The following is a 14,113-nucleotide window of genomic DNA, read 5'->3' on the forward strand; positions in this document are numbered from 1 at the left end:
GTGTAACTGAGGCCAGAGGTGCTCCATATCCATTACTTTGAGTGTTATATATAATATGACTAAAAGTGTTTCTGTGTTGCAGGGACAGTCAATAAATGGAACAGCAAGGCCACAGAACATGACATAAGCAGAGCTGTGGGAGACCACCTCAAGCACCTGGTAGAGCCGGGGGTGGTGTTTACCACTCCACCACGCCTTCAGCAGGCTGGAAAAGTGGTTGGTCGGTCATTGGGTTAATTTGTTTTATTATATGTTCAAATAAAATCAACCTTGATTCATACAGCACATTTCAGACATCGATGCAACAAAATGGCTTCACAGGAAAAAGATTTTAAAAAACATTGAAAATAAACAGAAATATTTAGTACACAACAAACAAGAGGATAAAAAACAGAAGACTAAACTGAAAAACGAATGATTAAAATGTTAATTGGATGCAATATCCAACCCAAAATATAAGCTTGGGACACTGAAAGTTGACTAGAAACAACAACTGAGACCTAAAAGACACCCACCATGAGACCCACTAAATCTGCCCAAGAAGAGGAAAACAAAAGAAAAACCCACACCAAACTTAAAGACAGGAAACAAACCAAAAAGGTGGAGCAACTAAAGGTGTTGACTCTCCACATGTATCAAGACAACTGGAGCACTGGGCAAGACACTCTTAAATAGAACCTGGACCAGCTCAGGTGAAACACCTTCCCACTAACGAGGTGGACAAGCCAGCACAGGAGTAACACATACTGACTAACGAGGTGACACCAATCAGTGCGTCCTACGTGCTAACGAGCTAGACGGGCTAACGAGCTAGACGCGCTAACGAGCTAGACGTGCTAACGAGCTAGACGTGCTAAAGTCCAACCTCAAAACATAAATGGAAAAACCAAAGCCTGTAACACCTTCCCCCTTAAGACAACAAATATATCCTACATTTCTTTTGGACAAGTTTGCTCACCACCAACAGAAAACAACTTCTATTTCACATTATAATCAACTAAATTGATTCCCTTCTACAATATAAACATGGTGTCTACTGGCTTTCAACAATTAAAAACAAGAAAAAACATTTCTAAATAATATACAGTATCTTTTCTCCTTCATCTTTCGTTCTATACAATCCTTCCTTAGCTTCTAGAACTCTCATCCTCTTGGAACGAGCCCAAACAAAACTCATCTCCAATAGGACACAGACATGTCTGATTTCAAGAGGAAACTCCTGCAATATCCGCAGTAACTTTCCACCTCACTGCAGAGCTTCTCTCTCTTTTCAGGGTTCACTAGATAGGCATGTTGTTGGATCGGGGCCCAGTCCCCAATGTCATGCTCTGGTACATTTGGTTTGGCACATCTGAGAATGAACCCTGATATTCTAAAAACAGGGCAACAATGTCAATATAATTGTACCAAAACATTGTCAGTTGGTTGCATAAATAATTATGATTACTAAATGTTACATGAAATAAAAATATGAAATAGCCCCAATGTCAAAACACAGTTTTAACGTGTCCAAATCAATAACCAATACGCAGAAACAGCTTGGGATGAATTGAAAACCTAAACATAAAATGTGCTATATACACAAACATCTGCCACAATAATCATATTACTTGTATTTTTTTTAAACAAGCACCTTGTTTTGACAAGTAGCAATAAATCACTGATATCGATTAGGGGGGAAATCAGGCTGTTCATGCTGTTGAAACTAACACAACTAAAAAAACACATGGAAATGGGAGATATATTTTACCTCACTGGTTAGAGGACAACCAGCAAAAGAAAGTCAGCTACATTTTGGAGTGATGATTTTAAATGTAGGGGTCGCTAAACAAAGGAACTTATTTGTCATCACTCATCGATATGCTAAAATCAATTGTGCCGAGAGGAGGGAGATGAGGTTGCACGTCCTGTTAAAACGAACAGCTCAAAAACCACATGGAATCTGGGAATAATGTGTACATCCCTGGTTAGAGGACAACTTGTATAAAACAGCTAGATACATTTTGAAGTGTTGCATTTTGATTCCAGTGCGTCACCAACGTGGTAAGTGTAACAACTCTTTTTTTGTTAGTCATTTTTTGTTAAATCTCATAAATAGTAACTCTTCCATTTCAGAGCCTGGATTTTCCCCCTGAGGCTAATATCCATATCATGCTGAAATCAATAGAACAGGGGACAAACGTTCTACATTGTGACATCATTAAAATACTCCTACTACAATGTTAAAACATTCTACATTGTGACATTAATTCATTGATATCATGAAACAACTCCATCAATTCCTTCATGTATTTTCTGATGTTTAATCAGAGAACGTTTTTGAGAGTATCTCTTCCCACATTGATTGCAGCTATAAGGTTTCTCTCCTGTGTGTGTTCTTTGGTGTCTGGTCCACATGCTAAAGTAAGTAAAACTCTTCCCACATTGAGCACAGCTATAAGGTTTTTCTCCTGTGTGTGTTTTCTGGTGGTATATCAGGCTGCTTAGCAGAGTAAAACTCTTCCCACATTGATTACAGCCAAAAGGTTTCTCTCCTGTGTGTGTTCTCTGGTGTGCTGTCAGGCCACCAGGTGAAGCGAAACTCTTCCCACATTCATCACAGCTACACGGTTTCTTTCCTGTGTGTGTTCTCTGGTGTGATATCAGGGCGATTAAAATAGGAAAACTCCTCCCACATTGATCACAACTGTAAGTTCTCTCTCTTGTGTGTGTTCTCTGGTGTGATATCAGGCTGGTTGACAGAGGAAAACTCTTCCCACAGTCAGAGCAGAAGTAAGGTTTCTCTTTTGTGTGATTTCTCAGGTGTATTTTGAGTTCTGATGAAGATTTAAAAAAATTCCCACAATCAGAGCAGCAGTGAGAATTATCACTTGTGTGAATTCTCCGGTGTAGTTTAATGCCTAATGAGGTGCATCTTTTCCCACAGTCAAAGCAGCGGTGAGATCTTATCCCTGTGGTTCTCCGCTGGCGTTTCTTGAGGTGTTCTGATGTGGAGAGACTCTTCTCTGCCTCGTCAGCATCATGAGGTTTATGAGGCTCCCCAGAGGATCCACGATAGTCCCGTATCTCTCCTGTGTGAACAACAAAGTCAGACAGATGGTTAAAGGCCCACAACAGCAGAAATCCATTGTTTATTTGAGGTAAAAGGTGATGCCCAGATCATACCCATGAAGTTATACAACAATTGATGTCTGTTAAATTATTTGACCATTAAGACAGTCAACTTAGCAACAATCATATTTTGTCTTGTTTTCACATTAGTAGTAACTAGAAATAAGTTATTAAAGTTGTTGAAACTCTAAGCAGTGTGCCAGATGACTTTTGGCCTCCAATATGGGACCCTTTCTGTGTTTGCTAAAATTGCAGCACGAGGGCAATGCACACACAATTTGATTGCAGAAACTCCTCCCTGCTAATGAGGAAACCACTAGTTATGGATGTAGTATATCTGCTAATGAGGAAACCACTAGTTATGGATGTAGTATATCTGGTAATGAGGAAACCACTAGTTATGGATGTAGTATATCTGGTAATGAGGAAACCACTAGTTATGGATGTAGTATATCTGCCTGGAGCAAAAAATGGTGAGGAAAGATTTTAGTTTTTCACAAAGCATTCTGAATATTACAGCACTAGATCAGGAGTGCTACTCAAGGAAACTTACATTAAGCTCTGTGTCTATTCACTAATTCACCACCATGGGGGAAAACTCAGGGGAGTTCTCATAGGCTGACAGAAAAAATAACCTCCATTTACAGGTTGCATATGAGTGCATTTCACATTACTTTTGGATTTTAATTGTAAGGCTCGCTTGAATCCCCTGCTTAATATGTTTGTGTTACTGTCGCAAATCAACTGCTTTATACTTAAACACTTCAACTACAAAAATGCTCTTTGGCTAGCTTTTCCATCAGCCTGACAATAAGGGTTCGTACACTAAGTTTTTAACCAACTGGCCCATAACTTCACCTAACAACAACATAGACCTACTGTAGGTCCCATAACTTCACCTAACAACATAGACCTACTGTAGGACCAATAACTTCACCTAACAACAACATAGACCTACTGTAGGACGCATAACTTCACCTAACAACAACATAGACCTACTGTAAGACCCATAACTTCACCTAACAACATAGACCTACTGTAGGACCCATAACTTCACCTAACAATAACATTGACCTACTGTAAGACCCATAACTTCACCTAACAACAACATAGACCTACTGTAAGACCCATAACTTCACCTAACAACATAGACCTACTGTAGGACCCATAACTTCACCTAACAACATAAACCTACTGTAGGGTCCATAACTTCACCTAATAACAACATAAACCTACTGTAGGACCCATAACTTCACCTAACAATAACATAGACCTACTGTAGGACCCATAACTTCACCTAACAATAACATAGACCTACTGTAGGACCCATAACTTCACCTAACAAGTCTCCGGTCACAACTTGCAGACTTGTTACGTGCTGCTGTGCGTTTTGTTGCTAACCTTACTTTGCTACCTGACAACTTTACGGTTTTTAGCTTTTTAATTACGTTTATATTGTTAGTTTTTCCCTCACTCAACTTTCTATTTTCATTAAACTTTTTCACTCTGGACATGGTTCGTCAGGACTTCCACCAGCCGAAGCTAAGTAGTAACATTAACATGATGCCTTCTAATTGCAGTCGCTGTACTCATAATATACAGGAGAACGATCGCCTTACAGCGAGGATAGCTGTAGGATAGCTGTGCTGCAAGCCCAGCTTCAGACGCAATCGTTAGGCAAGGGTAACTTCAGTGTAGGAAAGGATGAAACAGTGTCTGTGCCACCAGTAAGTACAGATAGTAGTATAAATCCCCTCGCACGCTCCCCGCAGCCGGACAACTTCCTCATGGCTTCTGGAGGGAAATGCTGTAGGAATGCTCAAGCGGTGTCGCTTATTCAGCCGACAGAAACTTTCAACCGGTTCTCCCCATTAAGCAGCGAGTCGGAGTTAGAGGCCGAGCGGGGTCTGAGACGCCGAAGCCTCCCACCATTAGCTCTGACAAATTGAAAACCCTAGTCATTGGCGACTCCATTATCCGCAGTATTAGACTTAAAACGAATCATACAGCGATCATACACTGTTTACCAGGGGGCAGGGCTACCGACGTTAAGGCTAATCTGAAGATGGTGCTGGCTAAAGCTAAAACTGGCAAGTGTAGAGAGTATAGGTATATTGTTATCCACGTTGGCACCAACGATGTTAGGATGAAACAGTCAGAGGTCACCAAGCGCAACATAGCTTCAGCGTGTAAATCAGCTATAAAGATGTCGGCATCGAGTAATTGTCTCTGGCCCCCTCCCAGTTAGGGGGAGTGATGAGCTCTACAGCAGAGTCTCACAACTCAATCGCTGGTTGAAAACTGTTTTCTGCCCCTCCCAAAAGATAGAATTTGTAGATAATTGGACCTCTTTCTGGGACTCTGATAGAAGAATTTGTATGTTTAAGATAATGACTAAAGTATTCCACCCTGAAACCATATAATTGTATGAAATGTGTTAGAGTCATAATCCAATAATGTGTGTGACTTTTTAAGACTAGGTCATTGTGTTACTATTTCGCAATATGAGCAGGGTATAGTTGAGACATTCAAGGACAGCTGAACTGTCGACTTGTGATAACGGTGAAACTAATAACTGGAAAGAGGCCTCCCCAACCTAGGGAGGAGAGAAACTGTTAGAAACGGCTAGGCTTGCAGAAGATGAAACATATTGCAGAAGTGTGATAAACAATGTATGTGAACTGTGGAAAAATACAGTCCACCTAAAGAGAGGTGGAGTTTCTACTGATGTGAGTTCAATTGTGTGTGTGCTATAAAAAGACTGTTCTCATTTTAAAGACAGAGCGCTCTCTGAATAATGAATTGATCTATTGCAGGCTGACTGTCTATTTCATTGAACTGGAGATTTACAACCTTCAGGAATTAGACAGATATAAAATAGTTTAGTTAGAACATTGGGATAGAAATTCGCGTGACAGACTCACCCACAAACAGGACCAAGCCTGGCCTGTTGAGGAGTGACGGACTCCATCCTAGCTGGAGGGGTGCTTTAATCTTATATTTGAACATAGACAGGGCTCTAACTCCCCTAGCTCCACAATGAAATAGGATGCAGGCCAGGAAGCAGGCTGTTAGCCATCCTGCCAGCTTAGTGGAGTCTGCCACTAGCACAGTCAGGGTAGTCAGCTCAGCTATCCCCATTGAGACTGTGTCTGTGCCTCGACCTAGGTTGAGCAAAACTAAACATGGCGGTGTTCGCCTTAGCAATCTCACTGGAATAAAGACCTCCTCCATTCCTGTCATTATTGAAAGAGCTTGTGATACCTCACATCTCAAAATAGGGCTACTTAATGTTAGATCCCTCACTTCAAAGGCAGTTATAGTCAATGAACTAATCACTGATCATAATTTTAATGTGTTAATGTGATTGGCCTGACTGAAACATGGCTTAAGCCTGATGAATTTACTGTGTTAAATGAGGCCTCACCTCCTGGTTACACTAATGACCATATCCCCCGCGCATCCCGCAAAGGCGGAGGTGTTGCTAACATTTATTGATAGCAAATTTCAATTTACAAAAAAACCTGACATTTTCGTCTTTTGAGCTTCTAGTCATGAAATCTATGCAGCCTACTCATTCACTTTTTATAGCTACTGTTTACAGGCCTCCTGGGCCATATACAGCGTTCCTCACTGAGTTCCCTGAATTCCTATTGGACCTTGTAGTCATGGCAGATAATATTCTAATTTTTGGTGACTTCAATATTCACATTCAGGTATATCAGCAGGTACATCTCACTGGTCATCCCCAAAGCCAACACCTCCTTTGGCCGCCTTTCCTTCTAGTTCTCTGCTGCCAGTGACTGGAACGAATTGCAAAAATCACTGAAGCTGGAGACTTACATTTCCCTCACTAACTTTAAACATTAGCTATCTGAGCAGCTTACCGATCGCTGCAGCTGTACATAGTCCATCTGTAAATAGCCCAGCCAATCTACCTACCTCATCCCCATATTGTTTTATTTACTTTCTTGCTCTTTTGCACACCAGTATCACTACTTACACACCTTCATCTGCTAATCATCATCTGCTCATCTATCCCTCCAGTGTTAAGCTGCTAAATTGTAATTACTCTGCTACTATGGCCTATTTATTGCCTTACCTCCTCATGCCATTTGCACACACTGTATATAGACTTTCCTTTTTTCTATTGTGTTATTGACTGTACGCTTGTTTATTCCATGTGTAACTCTGTGTTGTTGTTTCTGTCGCACTGCTTTGCTTTATCTTGTAATAAAGTAATAAAGCCTCTCTTGAAAAAGCCAAACCTTGACCCAGAAAATATAAAAGACTATCGGCCTATATCGAATCTCCCATTGCTCTCAAAAAAAATTGAAAAAGCTGTTGTGCAGCAACTCACTGCCTTCCTGAAGACAAACAATGTATAGGAAATGCTTCAGTCTGGTTTTAGACCCCATCATAGCGCTGAGACTGCACTTGTGAAGGTGGTAAATGACCTTTTAATGGCATCAGACCGAGGCTCTGCATCTGTCCTCGTGCTCCTAGACCTTAGTGCTGCTTTCGATACCATTGATCACCACATTCTTTTGGAGATTGGAAACCCAAATTGGTCTACACGGACAAGTTCCGGCCTGGTTTAGATCTTATCTGTCGGAAAGATATCAGTTTGTCTCTGTGGATGGTTTGTCCTCTGACAAATCAACTGTACATTTCGGTGTTCCTCAAGGTTCCGTTTCAGGACCACTATTGTTTTCACTATATATTTTACCTCTTGGGGGTGTCATTCGAAAACATAATGTTAACTTTCACTACTATGCGGATGACACACAGCTGTACATTTCGATGAAACATGGTGAAGCCACAAAATTGTCCTCGCTGGAAGCCTGCGTTTCAGACATAAGGAAGTGGATGGCTGCAAACTTTCTACTTTTAAACTCGGACAAAACAGAGATGCTTGTTCTAGGTCCCAAGAAACAAAGAGATCTTCTGTTGAATCTGACAATTCATCTTGATGGTTGTACAGTCGTCTCAAATAAAACTGTGAAGGACCTCGGCGTTACTCTGGACCCTGATCTCTCTTTTGACGAACATATCAAGACTGTTTCAAGGACAGCTTCTTTCCATTTATGTAACATTGCAAAAATCTGAAATGTTCTGTCCAAAAATGATAAAGAAAAATTAATCCATGCTTTTGTCACTTCTAGGTTAGACTACTGCAATGCTCTACTTTCTGGCTACCCGGATAAAGCACTAAATAAACTTCAGTTAGTGCTAAATACGGCTGCTAGAATCTTGACTAGAACCAAAAAATTGTATCATATTACTCCAGTGCTAGCCTTTCTACACTGGCTTCCTGTTAAGGCAAGGGCTGATTTCAAGGTTTTACTGCTAACCTACAAAGCATTACATGGGCTTGCTCCTACCTATCTTTCCGATTTGGTCCTGCCCTACATACCTACACGTACGCTATGGTCACAAGACGCAGGCCTCCTAATTGTCCCTAGAATTTCTAAGCAAACAGCTGGAGGCAGGGCTTTCTCCTATAGAGCTCCATTTTATGGAATGGTCTGCCTACCCATGTGAGAGACGTAGACTCGATCTCAACCTTTAAGTCTTTATTGAAGACTCAACTCTTCAGTAGGTCATATGATTGAGTGTAGTCTGGCCCAGGAGTGTGAAGGTGAACGGAAAGGCACTGGAGCAATGAACCGCCCTTGCTGTCTCTGCCTGACCGGTTCCCCTCTTTCCACTGGGATTCTCTGACTCTATTACATTATTAATTATTATTATTAATTAATCTATTATTATTATCTATTACAGGGGCTGAGTCACTGGCTTACTGGTTGTCTTCCATGCCGTCCGTAGGAGGGGTGCGTCACTTGAGTGGGTTGAGTCACTGACGTAGTCTTCCTGTCTGGGTTGGCACCCCCCCTTGGGTTGTGCCGTGGCGGAGATCTTTGTGGGCTATACTTGGCCTTGTCTCAGGATGGTAAGTTGGTGGTTGAAGATATCCCTCTAGTGGTATGGGGGCTGTGTTTCGGCAAAGTGGGTGGGGTTATATCCTGCCTGTTTGGCCCTGTCTGGGGTATCATCGGATGGGGCCAGTGTCTCTTTGACCCCTCCTGTCTCAGCCTCCAGTATTTATGCTGCAGTAGTTTATGTGTCGGGGGGCTAGGATCAGTCTGTTATATCTAGTGTAGTTACCCTGTCTTATCCAGTGTCCTGTGTGAATTTAAGTATGCTCTCTCTAATTCTATCTTTCTTTCTCTCGGAGGAGGACCTGAGCCCTAGGGCCATGCCTCAGGACTACCTGGCATGATGACTCCTTGCTGTCCCCAGTCCACCTGGCCGTGCTGCTGCTCCAGTTTCAACTGTTCTGCCTGCGGCTATGGCACCCTGACCTGTTCACCGGACGTGCAACCTGTCCCAGACCTGCTGTTTTCAACTCTCTAGAGACAGCAGGAGCGGTAGAGATACTCTCAATAATCGGCTATGAAAAGCCAACTGACATTTAATCCTGAGGTGCTGACCTGTTGCACCCTCGACAACTACTGTGATTATTATTATTTGACCCTGCTGGTCATCTATGAACATTTGAACATCTTGGCCATGTATTGTTATTATCTCCACCCGCCACAGCCAGAAGAGGACTGGCCACCCATTATAGCCTGGTTCCTCTCTAGGTTTCTTCCTAGTTTTTGGCCTTTCTCGGGAGTTTTTCCTAGCCACCGTGCTTCTACACCTGCATTGCTTGCTGTTTGGGGTTTTAGGCTGGGTTTCTGTACAGCACTTTGAGATATAAGCTGATGTAAGAAGGGCTACATAAAAACATTTGATTTGAAATTTGATTTGATTTAACCTGTTGGGGCTAGGGGGCAGTATTTTCACGGCTGGATAAAAAAAACGTACCCGATTTAATCTGGTTACTAATCCTACCCAGTAACTAGAATATGCATATACTTATTATATATGGATAGAAAACACCCTAAAGTTTCTAAAACTGTTTGAATGGTGTCTGTGAGTATAACATAACTCATTTGGCAGGCAAAACCCTGAGACATTTTCTGACAGGAAGTGGATACCTGATGTGTTGAATTACCTTTAAGCCTATGCCATTGAAACACACAGGGGTTGATTAATGTTTTGGCACTTCCTATTGCTTCCACTAGATGTCACCAGCCTTTACAAAGTGTTTTGAGTCTTTTACTGTGAGATCTGACCGAACAAGAGCCATGGAACGGTGATGGCCGATTAGACTCTGGCGCGCGAGTTCATGTTGGGTACCCTCGTTCCAATACGTTATAAAAGAGAATGCATTCGTCCACCTTGAATATTATTCATCTTCTGGTTAAAAAAGGCCCTAATGATTTATGCTATACAACGTTTGACATGTTTGAACGAACGTAAATATATTTTTTCCCCTCGTTCATGAAGTGAAGTCCGGCGGGCTTAGATCATGTGCTAACAAGACGGAGATTTTTGGACATAAATGATGAGCTTTTTTGAACAAAACTACATTCGTTATGGACCTGTGATACCTGGAAGTGACATCTGATGAAGAGAATCAAAGGTAATGGATTATTTACATAGTATTTTCGATTTTAGATCTCCCCAACATGGCGGCTAGTCTGTATCGCAACGTGTATTTTTCTGGGCGCAGTGCTCAGATTATTGCAAAGTGTGATTTCCCAGTAAGGTTATTTTTAAATCTGGCAAGTTGATTGCGTTCAAGAGATGTAAATCTATAATTCTTTAAATGACAATATAATATTTTACCAATGTTTTCTAATTTTAATTATTTAATTTGTGGTGCTGACTTGACTGCCGGTTATTGGAGGGAAACGATTTCCTCAACATCAATGCCATAGTAAAACGCTGTTTTTGGATATAAATATGAACTTGATAGAACTAAAAATGCATGCATTGTCTAACATAATGTCCTAGGAGTGTCATCTGATGGAGATTGTAAAAGGTTAGTGCATGATTTTAGCTGGTTTTATGGTTTTGGTGACCCTGTCTTTGAATTGACAAAACATTACACACAGCTATTGTCAATGTACTCTCCTAACATAATCTAACTTTATGCTTTCGCCGTAAAACCTTTTTGAAATCGGACAACGTGGTTAGATTAAGGAGATGTTTATCTTTCAAAGGGTGTAAGATAGTTGTATGTTTGAAAAATTTGAATTTTGACATTTATTTGGTTTCAAATTTGCCGCTCTTGAAATGCACCTGCTGTTGATGGAGTGCACCACGGGGGGGGACGCTAGCGTCCCACCTAGCCCATAGAGGTTAACAACAACATAGATCTACTGTAGGACCCATAACTTCAACTAACAACAACATAGACCTACTGTAGGACCCATAACTCCACCCAACAACAACATAGATCTACTGTAGGACCCATAACATCACCAAACAACAACATAGACCTACTGTAGTACCCATAACATCACCAAACAACAACATAGACCTACTGTAGGACCCATAACTTCACCTAACAACAACATAGACCTACTGTACAACCCATAACTTCACCTAACAACAACATAGACCTACTGTAGGACCCATAACTTCACCTAAGACTATATATAATTTAATATTTCAGGTGAAACAAGGAAACTAAAATGTCTTTGTCATGACATTTCATAACCTGATCACCAGATAATTTTGTGAATAATCCCACGAGGCTACTCTGTAATGTGTTGTCATTCTAAATGTCCTGAATAAAGGAAAATAGCTCTGTGTGTTGAACAATAGCCTATCCATCAAGGAACAGTTCTCTACACATTATGAGCTAAGTATCTCTGTGTCCAAAAAGACTAACGAGACCCTACTGTAAATCAAGCAGACAATAACACACTATAAACATCCATTTGTTAGGGATGTTGGATCCAAAGTGGAGCACAGCATAACTGTCTTTACCAGAGTAATGAATGAAGAAGCACTTTGGTTGTTGTTGCATGTCGTGATGTTTGTCATGTGACTGTCATTCAGAAAATGATTTCCTGGATCAGCTGATGATAGTTGAACATGTGACTGTAACTAAACAGCTACAGAATTAAGAATTATGTGTAATTATTGAAGAACCGCATTAATGACAGTATCCATTTGGGTGTTGTCAATAAAGTTAAGGTGACTCTTGGTTAGAACCATTGGATTTAGTAAACTCTGAAATCATTTAGGATTTCTGTGCCCATGAAAACTGTTTTCCCACCGTAACATAAGGAGACACTAAATGTTACGTAGGTAGAGAGCATTTCAGAGATCTGAATACAAAAAAACTGTCCTAACATGACAATAACCTAAACCACAAGGCCAAATCTACACTGGAGGAGCTTACCAAGATGACATTGAATGTTCCTGAATGGCCTAGTTACAGTTTGGACTTAAATCGTCTTGAAAGTCTACGGAAATACTAGAAAATGGCTTTCTAGCAATGAACAACAACCAACTTGACAGAACATGAATGATTTTAAAAGAATAATGAATATTCACATGAAGATCAGTCTCCTATTGGATGACATCACGACTTCCCATCAAGCCAACTCCTTGGAGGCCTTACTATGACATCACTCACTCCGTCTAGTTTGCAGTTGTCTAAAAAAACACTATTTTGCTCAAAACATTTATTTGTTTCCTTTTAGTGTGTTTATACTTCACTGTATTTATATATCACTTTTCAACAGGAAAAGTTTTTTTTTAAATCACTAGAGGACGTCATGAACAATTCCGACAGTACAAAAACATATTTGAGTGTAGAATGCCCTTTTAAAAATCACACATTAGTTCAACAACTGCAGAGTTTGTGTCCCTGTTTTATAAGATAGTACTCACTGTATTTACTGGTGTTAATCAGATCAATGTCCCTGTTTTATTAGATAGTACTCACTGTATTTACTGGTGTTAATCAGATCAATGTCCCTGTTTTATTAGATAGTACTCACTGTATTTACTGGTGTTAATCAGATCAATGTCCCTGTTTTATAAGATAGTACTCACTGTATTTACTGGTGTTAATCAGTTCTCCAGTCTTCTCTTCTTCGTCCTCCTCTAATGTGACAGTAATCTCCCCCCTCTTCATCCTTCATTCCAAAAACGTCTTCATCTTCTTTCACTTCATCCTCCACTCCAAAAACTGGATCTTCCTCCTCTTCTTTAACAGTAACATCCTCCTCTTTCACTCTGAACGCGTCTTCCTCTTCTTTCTCTGTAACGTCTTTCTCTTCTTCTTTCACTGTAACAGCCTCACCCTCTACTTGTTTTTGTATTGTAACAGCCTCCTCTTCCTCCTCCTCCTCCTCTTTCACCAGAGCTTCTTTCTCCGTCCAGCAGACCTCCTCTTCTTTAACAGGAGGAGAGTAGCTTAGTGAACTCATGGTGGGGGATAACAGCTAGTTAGCATTAGCGACTAGACTAGTGCTAACTTAACCAGCCAGCTAGCTGACTTACAACGTAAATATTACATAAAATTGAGTACTATGTTTAAATCACAGTGGCAATTAAACCACGAAATTGTCCAAACAGCTTGAATGTTCCGACTTTGTCAGCTAGCGAGCTACCGAGGTGGCTGCAGTTGTTGAAGAAGCGTTCCGTCCACTAGATTATACGTCACACTAGAAACATCGCCTGAAAGACACATATCGCCATCTGCTGTCTGGAGGGAGGAAACGCAGTTGAGGAGGGAAAACTATTTTCTTCTTCATTGATTTATAATATTATAAAGCAGTTTAGGGAAACGTTTTTTTCCTCTCTATTAAATATGAATATTATATCAACACGTACAAAGAGCAACAAGTGTTGTTTGATTAGTTCAGTTTTTTATGAGAATTTAAAACAAACTCTACATCTACTCCACATCTGTATTTCTGATTCGGTCAAATAACTAGATATCAAAATAAGCACCTAGTTATTGATACCCTTGATAAAGATGAGCAAAAATGTATGATTAAAATAAATAATTAAACTTTACCCACTACCAGGATATTTTAGCCCAAAACCTGGTTACATCTCTGCTAGGAGGCTGAAACTTGGCCATAAG

The 14,113-nt window shown here is 40.6% G+C and overlaps 1 long non-coding RNA gene across 1 annotated transcript; it reads right to left on the reverse strand.

The window, feature by feature from the left end:
• Positions 1-228: 228 nt before the first annotated feature.
• LOC145863445 (uncharacterized) lies at positions 229-13,666 on the reverse strand. The gene is made up of 2 exons (XR_014382469.1): positions 13,075-13,666; positions 229-3,071 (listed from the first exon to the last, which is right to left on the reverse strand). It is a non-coding gene; the product is annotated as an uncharacterized LOC145863445 (long non-coding RNA).
• Between the last annotated feature and the right edge of the window lie 447 nt (positions 13,667-14,113).

This window comes from Salmo salar, chromosome 02 (assembly GCF_965601325.2).
Source record: "Salmo salar chromosome 02, fSalSal1, whole genome shotgun sequence".
NCBI lineage: Eukaryota > Metazoa > Chordata > Actinopteri > Salmoniformes > Salmonidae > Salmo > Salmo salar.